The sequence below is a fragment of the Bos taurus genome, chromosome 8 (genome assembly GCF_002263795.3).
Source record: "Bos taurus isolate L1 Dominette 01449 registration number 42190680 breed Hereford chromosome 8, ARS-UCD2.0, whole genome shotgun sequence".
In the NCBI taxonomy this organism is placed as follows: domain Eukaryota; kingdom Metazoa; phylum Chordata; class Mammalia; order Artiodactyla; family Bovidae; genus Bos; species Bos taurus.
Window position 1 is genome coordinate 96,133,857 of NC_037335.1, and position 22,598 is coordinate 96,156,454.

The following is a 22,598-nucleotide window of genomic DNA, read 5'->3' on the forward strand; positions in this document are numbered from 1 at the left end:
TCTTCTCCTATACAACCTCATGATTACCAAATATCTTGAGGTTTATTTTTATAAAAGTATCCCAGCTAACAAATAACTTAAAGAATTAGAAGATCACCATTTTGCAGGCCTCTAATAAAAGAGTGGCTCTAGGTAATTATAATCAGTGGCTACTAGTATCACACAAAGAGAGAAAACCAGACACTGTGTGCCTCCTGTGGGAATTTGAAACACATTCTATGAAATATTTTTTGACAAAGTATCAACAAGTCAAATCAAGCTTCTAGGTATAACTCTCACTTAATGGGAAGTACAGTGGTAAAAGAACATGTTAAATATTACCAGAGAGTTATCCGGACTGTGAGAAATACTATAGAGCATCATTAATAATTCGATTTCTTCACAAATAAATTGTAAGGGAAAATGAGAGAGAAGAAGCTGTAATTTTTAAAAGATGTGAGAAATCCATAAAAATGTAATCTGTGGATATTGTTGGGATCTTGATTCAAAAAACTATAAAAGCATTTATGAGATAATTAGGAATATTTCACACTGGATTTTAATAATACTATGAAATTATTAGTTATGTAGATTAATGATATAGTTACATACTTTAAAAAGAATCTTTATTTTAGGATACTTACTGAACTAATGAAGTAATAAGATGTCTGTGATTTGGTTCAAAATAATAAAGGGGTTTAGAGGTTGGAGTTATGTAGGAGGGTTAATAGAACAAAAGTTACTCTGAATTGATATTCATTGAAGATGGGAAATGGGTATGTGGGTATATTTCTCTTTACATGTATATTTGGACTGTTACACAATAAGGTTTTTAAAATGTGTTTCAATAGATGAAAGTCAAAGTGTTAGTTGCTCAGTTATGTCTGACTCTTTGCAATCACATTAACTGTAGCCCACAAGGCTCCTCTGTCCATGGAATTTTCCAGGCAAGAATACTGGAGTTTGTAGCCAGTCCCTTCTCCAGGGGATCTTCCCTACTCAAGGATCTAACCCGGGTCCCTTTCATGGCAGGCGGATTCTTTACCGTCTGACCCACAAGGGAAGCCACAGTAGATGGGACTACCAAATTCCACAGGTGAATGTTTCAGAGATCATTTTAAATTAAAACAAAATAACTCATCCAGTCATCCATTTAAAGGTGCTCTTCTACAAATCCTTTTATACATGTAATGGATATGAATCTTGGTGTATAAACTCCAGTATGTAAGAGAAAGAACTTCCTCAAAAATTTCACTTCAGTTCAGTCGCTCAGTCATGTTCGACTCTTTGTGACGCCATGGACTGCAGCACACCAGGCTTCCCTGTCCATCACCAACTCCCAGAGCTTGCTCAAGCTCATGTCCATCGAGTCAGTGATGCTATCCAAGCATCTCATCCTCTGTCATCCCCTTTTCCTCCTGCCTTCAGTCTTTCCCAGCATCAGGGCCTTTTCCAATGAGTCAGTTCTTCACGTCAGGTGGCCAAAGTATTGGAGCTCCATCATTGCTTCCAATGAATTTTCAGGACTGATTTCCTGTAGGATTGACTAGTTTTGATCTGCTTGCACTCCAAGGGACTCTCAAGAGTCTTCTCCAACATCACTGTTCAAAAGCATCAATTCTTCAGCACTCAGCTTTCTTTATAGTCCCACTCTCATATCCATACATGACTACTGGAAAAACCATAGCCTTGACGAGAGCTTTGTTGGCAAAGTAATGTCTCTGCTTTTTAATATGCTGTCTAGGTTGGTCATAGCTTTTCTTTCAAGGAGCAAGCGTCTTTTCATTTCATGGCTGCAGTCACCATCTGCAGTGATTTTGGAGCCCAAGAAAATAAAGTCTGTCACTGTTTCCATTGTTTCCCCATCTATTTGCCATGAAGTGATGGGGCTGGATGCCATGATCTTAGTTTTCTGAACGCCAACTTTTTCACTCTCCTTTTTCACTTTCATCAAGAAGCTCTTTAATTCTTTGCTTTCTGCCATAAGAGTGGTATCATCTGCGTACCTGAGGTTATTGATATTTCTCCCAGCAAGGTTGATTCCAGCTTGCACTTCATCCAGCCTGAAATTTCACATGATGTACTCTGCATATAAGTTAAATAAGCAGGGTGACAATATACAGCCTTAATGTACTCCTTTTCCTATTTGGAACCAGTCTGTTGTTCCATGTCCAGTTCTAACTGTTGCTTCTGCATACAGATTTCTCAGGAGGCAGGTAAGGTGGTCTGGTATTCCCTTCTCTTGAAGAATTTTCCACAGTTTGTTGTGATCCACACAGTCAAAGGTTTTTGAGTCAAAGTCTCAAGAATTTACTGAAACCCAATTTAGGTTCTGTAAAGATCCAACAAGTGGAAATACATGGAAATTTAATTCCAGTCCATTGAGTATCCCCCCCTATTTTTATCTTGGGTGCATCCAAGGTCAGGGCCACATTGCCATGATGTGAGATTGGGGGGCATCTGGTCCCAAGTATCATTTGTCCATGCTGATATCTGTGAAAACATCCCTCATGCCATCTGATCCTTGATCTTTAGTTCATGCAGATCACCAGGAATCATCCCTTTTCCAATCCTCAAGGCTCCTGCCAGTCTGGCTTTTTCTAGTGGATAATTTGGTCCCCCTCTCAGATGCAAAGGAGTCCTTGTGTCTACACCAGACTATGGTGTTGAGAATTTTTGTGAGGTTCTCCCAGTGCTGTCTGCCTGGGTACACAGCACAGCCACTCCTTCTCTGAAGTCTTGCCTCTCCTGAGGACTCTAACCTGAAAGGAAGCACTCGTCTCCTCCTCTGTCACATTCCATGGATTCTCTAGAGTTCACATCACCCCTTCCACTACTGGCCCCACACAGGGTCAGTGAAGCCAGGGGCAAGATGTCTTCCGGGTACCTACTAATGTCAGCTACACAGACCTCTTCCTCCACTTCCTTTGCTCTCACATGTCAAGAACACTGTTCTAGTCTGGGAAGCAGGAAGCCTTGTTAGTATCAATATTTTTCACTCTGCTCTGAGTCATTTCTATTTCCCTGAGAGCTAGGTATTTAAAATTCAAAGACCAAAATGAGGCTCTTATTTCCTTTCTGAAACAGCCTCTTCCCAGTGGGAATGAATGAGATGCCTGAGTGCAGAGCTAGGCAAGGGAAGTGGAGATGGCAACAATAATATTAATGTATCTTTGAAAAACAGTACCAACAATAGTAAGTGGCGAGCGCTATTCTAAGTGCTTTACATGTACTCATTCATTGAATTCTCATAGCAATCCTATGAAATAATTACTGATATTTCCATGATGTGAATCATAAAAACAAGGCACAGAGAGGTTAAATTATTTGTCCAGGGTTGCACAGGTGATAAGTGGTAGCACTGGAATTCCAATCTCAGGCAGTCTGGCTTCAGTTATGTTCTCTTTAAACCATTAGGAAAGATAAGCTGGGAAGGAAAAAAGACCCAATGCATTTGCAAATGCTTGTTGAGGTCTTTTTTCATGTATATTCCATTTTTTAAAAACCATCAGCAGTATAAAACCATCTGCCTCTTCATCATTTTCTTTCCTTCATCCACATAGTGTATTTAATGTAGAGAAAGAAGCTTCAGACTTATTGAAGTCTCACAGATACATCTTACTGTAGCACTGGAATCTGCATGATTAAATTTCCATTTTAATTCAGATGAGGGCTGTAACTAATGTTCTGATGGACCCACAGTGAGGACACAGGAGTGCTGTGATGCAAACCCAAGGCCACCTGATTGACCAAGGTCATTCTTATTTCCTGAACACCTTGGGGAATTGAACTGCATTTTGACCTGGAATTGAAAGTGGACAGTTGCAAGGCCCCTGCAAGCATCTGACCCTGCCAGGGGAGAGGAATTTCAGGCCTTGGGCCTGGCAGATATCTAGATACCTTTCCCCAGCTGGGACTCTGCTTGCCTTTACACAGCATTAATGAAAAGGCTAGAGGAGTAACAGATGGAACACACTCAGACCTTCCAATCAGGGTTCTTCGATCCCCTTCGGGTCCTCTCCGACCCGTGCATCATCTGCATTAAAAAACCCCGTGGATCATTTTCAGCTGCTTCCCGTCAGCCCACATAACATCCTTTCTGACACTCCTCTGGGAGAGTCCCACATCGTCCTATAACAACAGACCGGGGAGGGTACAAATAATTAGAACTTAGATTGTCAACTCGGTCTCTAAAGTCAGTCACACAGAAAATGCGCCAGCTTGACATATGATGCACAGTCTCATTTTATGGAAATAAATGATCTAAACTGCTTAGTTTGGGGTAAAAGTTGATAGCGTATTTTATGTGTCCCAATCACTCATTTTTACGGGAGCAGAAGCAATCACATTGATTAAGATGAATTCGTCAGAGCCAACATCAGTGAACCAGACTTGGGTTGTTCATGGAGTACCATTCATTTAACTTTGGCTTTTCTTCTCTTCCCCTCACCCACCACCAGAGATGATACATGTAATTTAAAAAGGAGTATATAGATGTAAATGTATTGAGGAATAAAGATGCTCAGGTATATTAAGTGGTCTCTGTAAGAAATTGTTATTGAGATACGACTGTATATTGCAAAGTTGTTATTGGAATCCTAAATTGATGCACAAAAAACACACACACACAGAGACACACACACATTGGTTGAGGTTAAACTGTTCTCCTCCCTTTCTTGTCATAATAACTTAACATAATGATAGTGCTGTCATTATAAATATTTGGAGGCTTCTGCATCTTGATAATTGATGGATTCTGAATGTTAGAGAATCATTTTTAAATCAGCACGGGCATCATGTTCAAAGTGTTTCCTTGGATTTTCAGAATGAAAACCAGAACCATCTTCTGTTTCTTAGGAAATGACTGGGAAGCAGAAGAGAGGAAAATACACCCAGCTCTCTGTTATTTTCTAGGTCTTCCTCTGGTAAATTGAAAACGGTACCTCCCCTCTGTGAATCTACCACCCTCCACATGCTTGGCCCGGATGCCGTACACCTGCTCAGCGTCAGCCGGAACCCACCGGAGCATATGGCAGCTCGCATATTGCCTCATCCCAGGATGGGTTGGGAACGCTGGTCACCTGGGCTCTGTTTTCAAGTGGTATGACAGCAGCTGTGGGAAGCCCAGAGAATGACAGGCTCTCACTGCTCTTCTTACCAGTGGGAAAGAAGAGCGAAGAGAACAGAAGGGAGATGTTTTCAGATACCCAGCAGCTATGACTTGACTGCTCTGTAAAAGAACACACCACTCACTGGCTTTCCCCACTGTGAGCAGGTGCAATAGAAGGGAAACCCTGATTTTTTTCCTTAAACTGCTAGTCAATTGTAGTCGACAGAATTATGGCCACTAAAGAGATTTAATCTCTAATTCCCAGTACCTGTGACTATGTTATTTTATGTGGCAAAGCAGATTAGACAGCAGATAGACTTAAGGTTTCTGGTCATGTGCCTTTAAAATAGGAATATTATTCAGATAACCTGGGTGGGATCATTGTAATCACAAGTGTCCTTAAACGGGGAAAAGAAGGCAGGAAATGTCAGAGTAATGCTATGTGAGGACTCGACCTATTGTTGCTGGCTTTGAAGATGAAGGAAAGGGGCCACTAGACAAGTAATATGGGCAGCCTCTAAAGCCTGGAAAGGGCAAGAAATAGACTCTCCCCTAGAACTTCCAGAAAGGTGCACATCCCAGCCCCATGCCTTGATTTTAACCCAATGTGACCCATGTTGGAACTGTGAACCTAGAAACTAATAGAATAATGTGTCTTGTTTGTCATAATAATTGTCATAACAGCAATAAGAAACTGATAAGTGGAGTGCTGGCTTGAGTGGTGGCTCTCAATTTTAGAGTGTATTAAAGACAGCTGGGTAACTTTTAAAAGTCCTCAGGTGGGACCATACCCCAGAGCAGTCATATCAGAATTTCTTTAAGTGGGACCCCAAAATCAGAATTTTATAAACTGCCTGGTGATTTAAGGGCAGAAGCAAAGTTGATGATTTAGTGGATAAAACCCCAAAAGTGTTTGGAGACAAGAAAGCTGAGTTCAAATTCCATTTCTATCATTTCAAGATTGAGCTCAGTTTATTTCACCTACACATGAAGTGCACATGTACACATATATTTGTATCTATAATATAGATAAATGTATATATTTACCTATAGATATATAATGTATAAATATATAGATAATGTATAAAATGAATTCATGTATGTATCCATATGCACACACAAATAACCCTTCTGTGAAATGGGACCTTATTTGTGAGGTTTTACATGTAAAGAGAATTGTTCAGTCACTCAGTCATGTCCAACTCTTTGTGATCCTATAGACCACAACATGCCAGGCCCCCCTGTCCATCACCAAAACCCAGAGCTTACGCAAACTCATGTCTATAGAGTCGGTGACGCCATCCAACCATCTCATCCTCTGTCGTCCCCTTTTCCTCCCACCTTCAATCTTTCCCAGCATCAGGGTCTTTTCCAGTGAGTCAGTTCTTTGCATCAGGTGGTCAAAGTATTGGAGTTTCAGCTTCAGCATCAGTCCTTCCAATGATATTCAGGACTGATTTCCTTTAGGATTGACTGGTTGGCTCTCCTTGCTATCCAAGGGACTCTCAAGAGTCTCTTCCAATACCACAGTTCAAAAGTATCAACTCTTCAGTGCTCAGCTTTCTTTACAGTCCAAATATCAAATCCATACATGACTACTGGAAAAATCATAGCTTTGACTAGACGAACATTTGTTGGCAAGCTAATATCTCAGCTTTTTAATATGCTGTCTAGATTGGTCATAGCTTTTCTTCCAAGGAATAAGCATGTTATAATTTCATGGCTGCAGTCACCAACTGCAGTGATTTTGGAGCCCCCCAAAATAAAGTCTCTCACTTTTTGCAATGTTTCCCCATCTGTTTGCCATGAAGTGATGGGTCTGGATGCCATGATCTTAGTTTTCTGAATATTAAGTTTTAAGCCACATTTTTCACTCTCTTCTTTCACTTTCATCAAGAGGCTCTTTAGTTCTTCTCTTTCTGCCAGAAAGATGGTATCATCTGCATATCTGAGGTTATTGATATTTTTCCCGACAAGCTTGAATCCAGCGTGAGCTTCATCCAGCCCAGAATTTCAAATAATGTACTCTGCATATAAGTTAAATAAGCAGGGTAACAATATACAGCCTTGACGTACTCCTTTCCTGATTTGGAACCAGTCTGTTGTTCAATGTCAACTTCGAACTGTTGCTTCTTGACCTGCATACAGATTCTCAGGAAGCAGGTAAGGTGGTCTGGTATTCCCATCTCTTTAGGAATTTCCCACAGTTTGTTGTGTTCCACAGTCAAAAGCCTTGGCATAGTCAATAAAGCAGAAGTAGATGTATTTCTGGAATTCTCTTGCTTTTTTGATGATCCAACAGATGTTGGCATTTTGATGTCTGCTCCCTCTGCCTTTTCTAAATCCAGCTTGAACATCTGGAAGTTCACGGTTCATGCACACAGTTCAATGTACAACCCAGCTGTACATTGAAGCCTGGCTTGGAGGATTTTGAGCATTGCTTTGCTAACCTGCGAGATGAGTGCAATTGTGCAGTAGTTTGAGCATTCCTTGGCATCGCCTTTCTTTGAGATTAGAAGAAAACTGACCTTTCCCAGTCCTGTGGCCTCTGCTGAGTTTTCCAAATTTACTGGCATATTGAGTGCAGCCCTCTCACAGCATCATCTTTTAGGATTTGAAAGAGCTCAACTGGAATTCCATCACCTCCACCTGCTTTGTTCATAGTGATGCTTCCTCAGGCCCACTTGACTTCACATTCCAGGATGTCTGGCTCTAGGTGAGTGATCACACCATCATGATTATCTGGGTCATGAAGATCTTTTTTGTATAGTTCTTCTGTGTATTCTTGCCACCTCTTCTTAATATCTTCTGCTTCTGTTAGGTCCATTCCATTTCTGTCCTTTATTGTGCCCATCTTTGCATGAAAATTTCCCTTGGTATCTCTAATTTTCTGGAAGAGATCTCTAGTCTTTCCCATTCCATTGTTTTCCTCTATTTCTTTGCATTGATCACTGAGGAAGGCTTTCTTATCTCTCCTTGCTATTCTTTGGAACTCTGCATTCAAATGGGTATATCTTTCCTTTTTTCCTTTGCCTTTTGCTTCTCTTGTTTTCATAGCTATTTGTAAGACCTCCTCAGACAACCATTTTTCCTTTTTGCATTTCTTTTTCTTGGGGGGTGGTCTTGATCACTGCCTCCTGTACATTGTCACGAACCTCCATCTATAGTCCTTCAGGCATTCTGTTTTTCAGATCTAATCCCTTGAATCTATTTGTCACTTTGACTGTATAATTGTAAGGGATTTGATTTACATCATACCTGAATGGTCTTCATGGCAAACAGATGGGGAAACAGTGTAAACAAAAGCTGACTTTATTTTTCTGGGCTCCAAAATCACTGCAGATGGTGGTTGCAGCCATGAAATTAAAAGATGCTTACTCCTTGGAAGAAAAGTTATGACCAATCTAGACAAAATATTAAAAAGCAGAGACATGACTTTGCCATCAAATGTCCATCTAGTCAAGGCTACGGTTTTTCCAGTGGTCATTTATGGATGTGAGAGTTGGACTGTGAAGAAAGCTGAGCGCTGAAGAATTGATGGTTTTGAACTGTGGTGTTGGAGAAGACTCTTGAGGGTCCCTTGGACTGCAAGGAGATCCAACCAGTCCATCCTAAAGGGAGATCAGTCCTAGGTGTTCATTTGAAGGACTAATGTTGAAGCTGAAACTCCAATACTTTGGCCACCTCATGCGAAGAACTGACTCATTTGAAAAGACCTTGATGCTGGGAAAGATTGAGGGCAGGAGGAGAAGGGGATGACAGAGGATGAGATGGTTGGATGGCATCTCCGACTCGATGGACCTAGGTTTGGGTAGACTCCAGGAGTTAGTGATGGACAGGGAGGCCTGGCGTGCTGAGGTTCATGGGGTCAAAAGAGTTGGACACGACTGAGCGACTGAACTGAACTGAGTGGTCTAGTGGTTTTCCCTACTTTCCTCAATTTTAGTCTGAATTTTGCAATAAGGAGTTCATGATCTGAGCCACAATCAGCTGCAACTCTTGTTTTTGCTGACCATATAGAGCTTCTCCATCTTTGGCTGCAAAGAATATAATCAGTCTGATTTCCGTATTGACCATTTGGTGAAGTCCATGTGTAGAGTCTTCTCTTTTGTTGTTGGAAGAGGGTGTTTGCTATGAACAGTGCATTCTCTTGGCAAAACTCTGTTAGTTTTTGCCCTGCTTCATTCTGTACTCCAAGGCCAAATTTGCCTATTACTCTAGGTATCTCTTGACTTCCTTTTTTTGCATTCCGCCCATCAGAACAAGACTCAGTTTCCCCCTCAGTCAGTCTCTTGTATCAGGAAGCTTCCATAAACCTCTATCATTATCCATCAGAGCGCAGATAGAATGAAACTACAATCCCAGAAAACTAATCAAACTGATTACATGGACCACAACTTTGTCTAATTCAGTGAAACCATGAGGCATGCCATCTAGGGCCACCCAAGATGGACAGGTCATGATGGAGAGTTCTGATAAAACGAAGTCCACTGGAGATGGGAATGGCAAACCACTTCAGTATTCTTGCCTTGAGAACCCCATGAAGAGTATGAAAAGGCAAAAAGATAGGACACTGAGAAATGAACTCCCCAGGTCAGTTAGGTGCCCAATATTCTACTGGAAACAGTGAAGAAATAACTTCAGAAAGAATGAAGAGATGGAGCCAAAGTAAAAACAATACCTAGTTGTAGATGTGACTGGTGATGGAAGTAAAGTCCGATACTGTAAACAGCAATATTGCATAGGAACCTGGAATGTTAGGTCCATGAATCAAGGCAAATTGAAAGTGACCAAACAGGAGATGGCAAGAGTGAACGTCGACATTTTAGGAATCAGCAACTAAAATGGACTGGAATGGGTGAATTTAACTCAGATGACCATTATATCTACCACTGTGGGCAAGAATCCCTTAGAAGAAATGGAGTAGGCCTCATAGTCAACAACAGACTCCAAAATGCAATACTTGGGTGCAATCTCAAAAAACAACAGAATGATCTCTGTTCGTTTCCAAGGCAAACCATTCAATATCACAGTAATCCAAGTCTATGCCTTGATCAGTAATGCTAAAGAAGCTGAAGTTGAATGGTTCTATGAAGACCTTCAAGACCTTCTAGAACTAACACCCAAAAGAGATGTCCTTTTCATTATAGGTGACTGGAATGCAAAAGTAGGATAGGAAGTCAAGAAATACCTGGAGTAATAGGCAAATTTGGCCTTGGAATATGGAATGAAGCAGGGCAAAGGCTATTAGAGTTTTGCCAAGAGAACGCACTTGTCACAGCAAATACCCTCTTTCAACAAGACAAGAGAAGACTTTACACATGGACATCACCAGATGGTCAATACAGAAATCAGATTGATTATATATTCTTTGCAGCCAAAGAAGGAAAAGCTCTATACCGTTGGCAAAAACAAGACTTGGAGCTGACTGTGGCTCAGATCATGAACTCCTTATTGCAAAATTCAGACTTAAAGTGAAGAAAGTAGGGAAAACCACTAAACCATTCAGGTATGATGTAAATCAAATCCCTTACAATTATACAGTTGAAGTGACAAATAGATTCAAGGGATTAGATCTGAAAACAGAATGCCTGAATAACTATGGATGGAGGTTCGTGACAATATACAGGAGGCAGTGATCAAGACCACCCCCCAAGAAAAAGAAATGCAAAAAGGAAAAATGGTTGTCTGAGGAGGCCTTATAAATAGCTATGAAAACAAGAGAAGCAAAAGGCAAAGGAAAAAAGGAAAGATATACCCATTTGAATGCAGAGTTTCCAAAGAATAGCAAGGAGAGATAAGAAAGCCTTCCTCAGTGATCAATGCAAAGAAATAGAGGAAAACAATGGAATGGGAAAGACTAGAGATCTCTTCCAGAAAATTAGAGATACCAAGGGAAATTTTCATGCAAAGATGGGCACAATAAAGGACAGAAATGGAATGGACCTAACAGAAGCAGAAGATATTAAGAAGAGGTGGCAAGAATACACAGAAGAACTATACAAAAAAGATCTTCATGACCCAGATAATCATGATGGTGTGATCACTCACCTAGAGCCAGACATCCTGGAATGTGAAGTCAAGTGGGCCTGAGGAAGCATCACTATGAACAAAGCAGGTGGAGGTGATGGAATTCCAGTTGAGCTCTTTCAAATCCTAAAAGATGATGCTGTGAGAGGGCTGCACTCAATATGCCAGTAAATTTGGAAAACTCATCAGTAGCCACAGGACTCGAAAAGGTCAGTTTTCTTCTAATCCCAAAGAAAGGCAATGCCAAAGAATGCTCAAACTACTGCACAATTGCACTCATCTCACAGGTTAACAAAGTAATGCTCAAAATTCTCCAACATGTCTTCAACATACATGAACCATGAACTTCCAGGTGTTCAAGCTGGATTTAGAAAAGGCAGAGGAACCAGACATCAAATTGCCAACAACTGTTGAATCATCAAAAAAGCAAGACAGGTCCAGAAAGAACATCTACTTCTGCTTTATTGACTATTCCAAAGCCTTTGACTGTGTGGATCACAACAAACTGGAAAATTATTAAAGTGATGGGAATACCAGACCACCTTACCTGCCTCCTGAGAAATCTGTTTGCAGTTCAAGAAGCAACAGTTCAAATCTGACATGCAATAACAGACTGGTTCCAAATAGGAAAAGGAGTATGTCAAGGTTCTATATTGTCACCCTGTTTATTTAACTTATATGCAGAGTACCTCATGAGAAATGAGGCACAAGTTGGAATCAAGATTGCCAGGAGAAATATCAATAACCTAGATATGCAGAAGATGCCACATTTCTAGCAGAAAGCAAAGAACTAAAGAGCCTCTTAATGAAAACGAAAGAGGAGAGTGAAAAGGTGACTTAAAAGTCAACATTCAGAAAACTAAGATCATGGCATCCAGCCTCATCACTTCATGGCAAATAGATGGGGAAACATTGCAAACAGTGAGAGACTTTATTTTCAGGGTTCCAAAATCACTGCAGATGGTGACTGCAGCCATGAAATTAAAAGATACTTGCTCCTTGGAAGAAAAGTTATGACCAACCTAGACAAAATATTAAAAAGCAGAGACATGACTTTGCCATCAAATGTCCATCTAGTCAAGGCTACGGTTTTTCCAGTGGTCATGTATGGATGTGAGAGTTGGACCATAAACAAAGCACCTAAGAGCACCTAAGAATTGATGGTTTTGAACTGTGGTGTTGGAGAAGACTCTTGAGAGTCCCTTGGACAGCAAGGAAATCTAACTAGTCCATCCTAAAAGAAATCAGTCCTGAATATTCATTGGAAGGACTCATGCTAAAGCTGAAAGTCCAATACTTTGGCTACCTGATGCGAAGAACTGACTCATTGGAAAAGACCCTGATGCTGGGAAAGGTTGAAGTCAGGAGGAGAAGGGGACGACAGAAGATGAGATGGTTTTATGGCATCACCGACTCAGTGCACATGAGTTTGTATAAACTCTGGATGTTGGTGATAGACAGGGCGGCCTGGCGTGCTGCAATCCATGGGGTCCCAAAGAGTTGGACACGACTGAGTGACTGAACTATAGTGAGTCTTCTCTTTCCCATAGTTGCTGTGGAAATTAGAGGGAACAAACATAAAGGATCTTCATAGTTCCTGGCCTCCAATCATGACTTAGTAAATGAAAAATTATATAGTACTACAGGTCAAGTTCAAATCCAGTGAATGGAATGGAAGAATATAGTGGATATACAGTGGGAGCAAGAATACAGGAGAGAGTGATCAACTAGGCAGGAAGTGAGCTAAGGGCCTCAGGGCTGTGGCTGGGCCAGATATCCATCCCAGTAGGGATGGGCACAGCCTTGTGCAGGGGCTCTGGCCTGCTGAACACTGAACTCTGAACCAAGTCTAAAGAGAATGTGGAGACCTAGGAAACCTGGTAAGCTTTACTGACACTTAAGAGTGCAATGGGCCAGCCCATGCACAAATAACGCATGTGTTTTCAGCCACACTTCCCAGCTCCAATGTTCATCCCATCATTAATCCCTCAAGGGCGGGGGCTGTGCGGCCAGGGTTCTCCATAATCTGACTCCCCAGCTGAGTTCTGGGCACCCGGCAAATGTCCAGCACTGAGTATCCGCTGTTTCATTAGTCCGTAAAAGTAAAGTAAAAGTGAAGTCGCTCAGTCGTGTCCGACTCTTTGCGACCCCATGGACTGTAGCCTACCAGGCTCTGAGGAGCCTCTCAGTCCATGGAATTTTCCAGGCAAGAGTACTGGAGTGGATTCCCATTTCCTTCTCCAGGGGATCTTCCCACCCCAGGGATTGAACCCAGGTCTCCCGCACTGCAGGCAGACGCTTTACCATCTGAGCCACCTGGGAAGCCTCATTAGTCCGTAAGAGTCACATGAAAACGGTTAAGAGAAACGTAGCACATTCTGCCCTGCTTTAAACTGCAGGAAGCCGAAAATAGTGTGGTTTTTGAGACCAAGGTCCTGAAGCCAGAGTTTGGGCCACAGAACTAGTGCCTGTTGAGTTCGGGCTCACAGTTTGATCTGGATGGTTTACTGATCTTCCTTAGCGTCAGTTCATCTGTTTAGCAGCATTGAAGTGAGAGGCAGTAGCTGCTGGGTCAGTCTCCTAGGATGAGTGCCCCAGTCAAGTACAATGAATGTGCAAGTTTTCCATGAATTTGAAATCAAGTAATAATATGGGGCTCAAGAGAGGGGAAAAGATGTTTGCTCCTTGGAAGAAAATCTATAACAAGCCTAGACAGCATATTAAAAAGCAGAGACATCACTTTGCAAACAAAGGTCCATACAGTCAAAACTATGGTTTTTCCAGTAGTCATATTATTGGATCATAAAGAAGTCTGAGCCCTGAAGAACTGACGCTTTCAAACTGTGGTACTGGAGAAGACGCCTCAGAGTCCCTTGGATAATAGCAAGGAGATCATCCAGGAAATCAACTCTGAAGGACTGAATTTATTGGAAGGATTCCAATTCACTGAAAGGACTGATGCTGAAGCTGACGCTCCAGTACTTTGGCTATCGTATGCGAAGAGCCAACTCATTGGGAAAGATCCTGATGCTGGGAAAGATGGAAGGCAGGGGAAGGAGGCAACAGAGGGTGAGATGGTTGGATGGTATCACTGACTCTGGGAGATAGTAAAGAACAGGGAAGCTTGGTGTGCTGCAGTGCATGGAGTCGCAAACAGTCAGACACAACTTAATGACTGGACAACAACAGCCAGGGAGGGAAATCTTACATCTGGTTGGGGAGAAAAGAGAAAAAATTTTGAAGAAGCTGTCTAAGTGTAGTAGCTAAGGAAAGTTTCTTGATGTTGTTCAGGATTCAGAATTTGCAACTGATACAAATGTGTTAATGGTGAGCACAGACTGGACAGAGCGTGGGTTGTGAGGTTACTTAGGTCTTGGCTCAGATCATAACCTGTTCACTCACTGCCTGTGGAACCTCATCCAAGACACAACTTCTTTGACCCTCTATGTCCTTTTCTACGAACAGGAGTGATGATCTGGATATAGCAGGGCTGCCCGTTAAGAACTTCCCTGCATGCCTCTAACAGTGCCTGCAGCGTAGAATGTGAAGACTTAGCATGCTCCCCGTTTCCTGGGGCTCTCTCAAGAAGACCAGTTGTCTAGAGAGGGGGTCCCCAACCTCCGGGATCTAATGCCTGATGATCTGAGGTGGAACTGAGGTAATAATACTAGAAATGAAGTGCCCAATAAATGTAATGCACTTGAACCATCTTGAAACCATCCCCTTTCCCCCATCCATGGAAAAATCATCTTCCACAAAACCAATCCCTGGTGCCAAAAAGGTTGGGGACTGCTGGTCTACAGGACAGGTTATAGAAGACTTGGAAGTCTTGGAAGTCTACAGAAGACTTGGAAGTCTTCTCCCCCTAAAAGTAAATAATTATTTATTTTGGTTGTAGTTTTTAGAGACTTCATATATATATATATATATATATATATATATATGATGTATATGTGTATATGTACATATTCATATATATGCATATATGCACACACACACATATATATACATTCTTACAGTAAAAAGCTAAAAACCAATAAAGCAAAAGCTCCATTAATCCCCTTTATAGAGCATAGGTTTCCTTTAAAAAAAAAAAAAAGCAACTAGTTTTCACCAGTGAAACATGAAGCCAAACTATTGTCCTGTCTGACTTCAAGGATCAGACAGCTGGAATTTGTTCCCTTGAGGCATAGTCAAATCTAAAACCATCCTCAGAAGGCTCTAGAGAAATGCACTTAGCAGCTCTAGTGATTTGTGGGTTGGCAGTCTCTTCCTGGGTTCTAATTGGGGCCAGATCAGCTGCCTCCAGCCACTCCTAATGTTCCCTTTTTATGCCACTCCACTGTGGTGTATGTAGAGTCTAAAAAAGAAAACATGGGCCAGGAATCGGAGGATGCAATGCTCACAGCCTAGTGCTTCCTGTGACTATCTGGTAGCTCAAGGCAGCTTATGGAAACTGCTTATCAACTTCCTCATCTGTGAAATGGGAATGGTATTAGTTATAACTATGTCACCAGATTGCTATGAACAGTAAATGACATCGTGCTTTAAAATCTTGAGGTATTTCTGAAATATGAAACATTATGAGACATACATATAATAAAAAAATGGAAGATCATTTGGAAAATAAAAGAATGCAAAATAATAAATGTAATTGCGTATTACTCCCTGCTAATCACGTTCCTAAAAGTGGTTTCATAAAATGCTCCAGGTCTCATCTTTTGCTGTTGTACTGTATAGACTCACCTGCAGTTTTTATAACTCTGAATGGTCTGTAATGAAAGCCTTTCGTTCAACAAATATTTGTCAAGCACCTACTAAATGCCAGCCCTGAAACATACTAGTAAGCAAAACAGACCAAACGATCTGCCCTCAAGGTGCTTTCCTGACTTTGGGAAATCCTAGGAATGGTGACTTGTGAACATCCTCTGATACAGTGAAGTCCCAGGCTCTTGTTTTACTCATCTGCGCACTATAATCCTGGGGCCCAGATCTCTCAAAAAATCCACTATTCGGCTTTAGTCCAGGGACAGGCATTTGGTATTTAAGCCAGGCCAGTGTTTGGTGCTCAGAAGTTGGACAGGAACCATGTGCTGAGTGCCAGCAATGCTGTTTGAGCACTGGTATCTGGGTTTAATTTCCACTGTCTGTCAGAGGGACGCTTTGATCAGACCTTGCATTTTTTCACTTCTCCTAAGTGACCAGAGGCTACTACCGGCCCATTACCCACTGCCTCCATGCGAGCCCTGAGCTGGCCGTGCCATCAGAGATTTATTTACATGAATTTCCCCCTAATCGCCCCGCGCATGCTTCTTTCTCTCCCCTCCAGTCATGGTACAGTGAGTGCTGGGAACTCAACATGGGAGTGGATATGTGTGCAGGTAGGTAAGAGACAGGGAACAGGGCAGGGGACCCACACTTTTGCAGAAGGAAGTGCAGCACGAGTAAGCGACTGCAGCTGGCTCTTAATGGCTTTTCTTCTCTGCCGTCATTTTCCTTTAAGCCCAAAAGCAACTCTTTGTAATACGTGTTAAAATTATGGTTCAGATTTCTGATGATCAAGTTACATAGATTAAAGTAATGGATACCAGACTCCGCATCAATTCAGGTATAAATATGGATGAAATGAATGTACATTATCCGCTGTTATAAATCTGTGTGTTCAAGGAAAGACATAAATCTCCCAAACCTTTCCTACCTCAGGGTATGAAGTTTTGTGTTTTTTTTTCCCAGTGTTTTCGATGAAATTATGATTTGGAATAATTTGCTGGTTTTGCAGAAACCTCTAGCTTTTTTTTTTTTTTTTTACAAGAAAGGGTAGAAGTATATTATTTATAATGGCAAGTCATTAAAATGCTCCAGGAAGTTATCATTGTGGAGAGGGGGAGGCTGGAGAGGGAAAGGGGTTATATGGCATTCCAGATGTGCACGTGGGGAGAAGGGCCATGCATTTGGGGAAATTTATAGCACCTGGCTCCCATGGTAAAGGGTTCTTGGCCTGGAGGCATTTCTGTTTACGCCCTACCCCTCTTGGCCCTATCAACACTGTACATGGAGGGGCTCCAAGGCGTCAATGCGTGATGGACACATGGCCACAGGATGTTGTGGTCTGGACAGGAAGGTGGAGCTCTCACTCCTGCTAAGCCACAGGGCTGATAAAGTATCTGAGCTCCCGGTAGCCTGGGGCCCTCATAGGAGCAAGAAGAAACCTCATGATGAGAGAAAAAGAACAGAGCTGAGTACTCTGCAGACACGCGTGCCCCAGCATGTGGCTCAAGAGATGCATGTTTGGTCATCCCTGTTTGCCCCTCTTGAGTTTACAGTCTACAGAATGAAGATGATAATACATATTCCATAAGCCTGGGGTAAGGGCTGAATGAGATTGTGTGTGTGTGTGAAGAACCTAGCTCTTCTGCTGAAACTCCCAACCTGCAGCTTCAAGGACTCCTGAGCACCAAGGTCCCAAATGGAACTGCACTCTGGACCGACCCCACACCCATCCTCCAGCTCCCCTCCGCCAAGGCCTTGCTGACCCCACATGGATGTCCATCTGTGGCTCAAGTCCTGGGTTAGCCTGTAAAGAACCCACCTGCCAAAGCAAGAGATGCAAGAGATGTAAGTTTGATTCCTGGGTTGGGAAGATCCCCTAGAGTAGGAAATGGCAACCCACTCCAGTACTCTTGCCTGGGAAATCCCATGAAGAGAGGAGCCTGGTGGGCTACAGTCCATGGGGTCGCAAAGAGTTGGACACGACAGCATGCACACGCATGAAGTCCTGGGTAGTGAATGAAGAACTTCACAAGGAGGGCAGGCTCTTTCTGTACTATTGCTCCATGCTCCCTCCTGTGCAGCATCTAAATTAGCCAACCACCACTTGTCCTCATTCCAGCCAGCAAAAGGGGAAATGGGAAAAACAGGGCACAGCCCTTCCTTTAAGGACCAACCTGGAAATGGCCCACATCCTTTTTCCCACATTCACCTGGTCAGAACTTTGTCAGGTAGCCCTACCTACTCACAAAGGGGCCAGGTTAAAGTATCCTTTAGCTGGGTAGCCATGGGCCTTATTAAATTTTCTTACCATGGAGGAAAGGGATGTGGATATTAGGCAATAATTAGCAGTCCCTTCTAAAGGGGGGAGGGGGTGGTCCACAGGGAGTTATGCCAGAAACTCAAACCATATGGTTGAAGAGAGATTTAGATTCTCTAGGGGTGGAGAAAGAAAGATTGTTACCCCATGGACCATGAAATGTGTTTATGCCCAATAATCAGATGAATTAGAATATAACTCTGTGGCTCACTTTGTCAATGTGCAGAGTCTAGGGGCCAAGGCTTCTGGGCCTGTCCTGTTACAGGTCAGGTGAAGTTCACATTCCTCTGCAGCCTGTGCCTACCCAATGCCCAGGGTGGTTTGACCTTGGTATTTCCAGCTCACTTCCCATGACCTGCTATGTAGCCATTCGTTCCCAATTGTTGAATGAATGGATGAGTGAATGAATACATGAGTAGAAACTAAACTATGGGATGGCAGTGGGCACTTGCCTACAAAGTAGAAATAGAGTTGCAGATGTAGAAAAGAAACGTATGGTTCATCAGAGTGCAAGGATGGAAAGGATAAATTAGGAGATTAGGATTGATGTAGACGCACTAGATAACTAATTAGGACATACCGTGTAGCATAGGACGCTCTACTCAAACCTCTGTAGTGGCCTATATGTGAAAGAGTCTAAAAGAGAGTGGACGTATGTATCACTGGTTCACTTTGCTGCACCCCTAAAACTAACAACATTGTAAATCAACTATAAAAAAAAAAAAAAACTAACTAAAAATAGAGCCACCATATGATCCAGCAAACCCATTCCTGGACACCCAAATGTTCATTGCAGCACTATTTACAATAGCCAAGACATGAAAGCAACCTAAATGTCCATTGATAAAGAAAATGTGGTACATATATACAATGGATTGTTACTCAGCCATAAAAAAGAATGAAATAATGACATTTACAGCAATATGGATGGATCTAGAGATTATCATAATGAGTAAAGTCAGAGAAAGACAAATATCATGTGATATTACATGTATGTGGAATCTAAAAAAATAACAAAACTGAAATTTTTTTTTTACAAAACAGAAAGAGACCCACAAAGATAGAAAATGTATAGTTACCAAGGGGAGGTGGAAGATAAACAAACTGGGATTAACCTATACATACCACTATATATAAAATAGATAATCAACAAGGACCTACTATATAGCAAAGGGAATTCCACTCAATATTTTATAAAATTTTATAAGGAAAAAGAATCTAAAATTATATATATGTGTGTGTACATAACTGAATCACTGTGCTATAAACCTGAAATTAACACAACATTGTAAATCAACTATACTTCAACAAGATAAATAAAACTTACTGAAGCTTAAGAAAAACAAAGAAACAAAGGCAAATCATCTCTATTCACCTGAGCCATCACCTCCCTTACTCTTAAGAGATGTCCTTCTCATTTATACAGAAAGAAAAGAGCAAAAATTCTCTAGTACCTACAGCCATCCAGCAGGCTTACCAGCCTGTGTGTCTCCCTTTTCCCAGGCCCTTTCTTCCTTGCTTGCTGTTAAACTAAGATATTCCACCACAGCCTACAGTTTCCTGCTTCTCGTCCTTAGGCCCTTCAGTTCAGTTCAGTTGCTCAGTCGTGTCCGACTCTTTGCGACCCCATGAATTGCAGCACACCAGGCCTCCCTGTCCATCACCAACTCCCGGAGTTCACCCAAATTCATGTCCATCGAGTCGGTGATGCCATCCAGCCATCTCATCCTCTGTTGTCCCCTTCTCTTCCTGCCCCTAATCACTCCCAGCATCAGAGTCTTTTCCAATGAGTCAACTCTTCGCATGAGGTGGCCAAAGTATTGGAGTTTCAGCTTTAGCATCAGTCCTTCCAATGAACGCCCAAGGCTGATCTTTAGAATGGACTGGTTGGATCTCCTTGCAGTCCAAGGGACTCTCAAGAGTCTTCCCCAACACCACCATTCAAAAGCATCAATTCGGCACTCAGCTTTCTTCACAGTCCAACTTTCACATCCATACATGATCACTGGAAAAACCATAGCCTTGACTAGATGGATCTTTGTTGGCAAAGTAATGTTTCTGCTTTTGAATATGCTATCTAGGTTGGTCATAACTTTCCTTCCAAGGCATAAGCGTCTTTTAATTTCATGGCTGCAGTCACCATCTGCAGTGATTTTGGAGCCCCCCAAAATAAAGTCTGACACTGTTTCCACTGTTTCCCCATCTATTTCCCATGAAGTGATGGGACTAGATGCTACAATCTTAGTTTTCTGAATGTTGAGCTTTAAGCCATCTTTTTCACTCTCCTCTTTTACTTTGATCAAGAGGCTTTTTAGTTCCTCTTCACTTTCTCTCATAAGGGTGCTGTCATCTGCATATCTTAGGCCCTTGTTCCACCATTATGCCCTCTCCCAGGCATTTTCACATCCCTCCTTCTCTTCTGGCTCCTTTAGATGTTCAGTTCAGTCGCTCAGTTGTGTCTGACTCTTTGCGACCCCATGAATCATAGCACGCCAGGCCTCCTTGTCCATCACCAACTCCCGGAGTTCACTCAGACTCACGTCCATTGAGTCAGTGATGCCATCCAGCCATCTCATCCTCTGTTGTCCCCTTCTCCTCCTGTCCCCAATCTCTCCCAGCATCAGAGTCTTTTCCAATGAGTCAACTGTTTGCATGAGATGGCCAAAGTACTGGAGTTTCAGCTTTAGCATCATTCCTTCCAAAGAAATCCCAGGGCTGATCTCCTTCAGAATGGACTGGTTGGATCTCCTTGCAGTCCAAGGGACTCTCAAGAGTCTTCTCCAATACCACAGTTCAGGAGTTCTTATTTCCCCCATCTTTACAAAACTAAATATTCATTCAACCCTCATCCTCAGTTGTACTGTCTCCTCTGCCCCTTTCACGGCACGCTTGTTAAAGGAGTTGGCTATTCCTACTTCTCGAATGCCCTCTGCCTTCCCATCCATCCCACTGATATTTGACTTCCATCCCTCCCGCTATCCTGACACTGCTGGACAAAGTCACTGATGATCTTCCTGCTGCAACTGCCAAGGGCATCCTGCATCCCTTATCACCCTTGGCCTCTTGAAAGCATGACCCTGTTGATCACTCCAGTTTTGAGAAGCTTTTTCCCATAGTTCCTATAAACCACCACCTATCCCAGTTTTCCTCCTACCTCCTGGCTGCTGCTTCTATGTCTCCTATGGACTCAGTTCCCCTTCCTCCTATTTAACTCATCATCAGATATTAAGTGTTTCTCAGACTTGGGGTCTATTGACTCTCTTCACTCTGCATACAGACACCTGGACATCTCATCCACTGCCATTGTTTGTACGCATAGATAATATATATGTATGTGATGTCCAAACATGTCTCTCTCTCTGGAATATCTTCCTTGTGCCTTGCTTGTGTCTCATTTGTAAAGTGAGGGTAATAATAATTCAGGACTATAGTGGGTTCAAATGAATTGATATATAAGAATGTTATATGTATACTGTGAACTTCTGTATGCCTGTAAAAGCTGACAGTTACTTTATACCAACCAGTAAGGCTTCATTGAGTACCTATAGTGGGTCCAGCCTAGTTCTGGTGATTACAGAATAGAATAACCCATAGCTCTTGTCCTGAGGACTTTACAGATTGACTGGGAAAGGGGAAATGAAATAATAAAGTGCTCAACTGTGATTAAGCCAACAGAGCTTCCAAGAATGGAGAGGCCAGTGGCATCACCAGTGGAGTTTGTAGAGGAGCCCTTTATTTCCTCCTAGCCCCACTCATCCTCTTCTTAAAGATGCTACTTGTCCATCTGCAAGATATAGCCTTGGTGATCACATGACTTCTCACCTAGAGCCACAGTCTTTGGGACTGGTGGCCATCTGACCTGGGCTGAGAAGATCAGAATGTCCGTCCCAAGTACATGTCACTTGGATGGTGTTGAGGAGTGGTGGTGTAGAGAAGATTTCAGATTGCATACTATGGGAACTTGTGAGTAAAGGTTACGGGTATCACCACTGAAAAACCTGGGAGTGAAAGCCTGCCCACTGAAGGGAGAATGGAGGAGCTAGGCAGGGAGAGGAGGAGATGGGAGATCAGGTGGTCCTAGGGAGAGCAATGGAGAACAGAAAACGTGAGTGGCTTTCCAGTTCTTGTGAGACCTGGGGTTTCCTGAAATCATGTTGACTTGCAACTCTTAAGTCCTGTGCTCCTTCTAGTATCACAGGGTGTCATATCACATGTATGGTTGTTTTTTAAATTATAAGATATTTCAATATTATGGTCCCTAGTTATTTACCAATGTAGATTTAAATTACAGCTTGATTCAAGTTGACCAGAATATGTGGGGACTTGATCTTTTTCTACCTCTAGTTTCTGATGAAAATTCCTTCATGCATATATTACACATTAATTACTTTA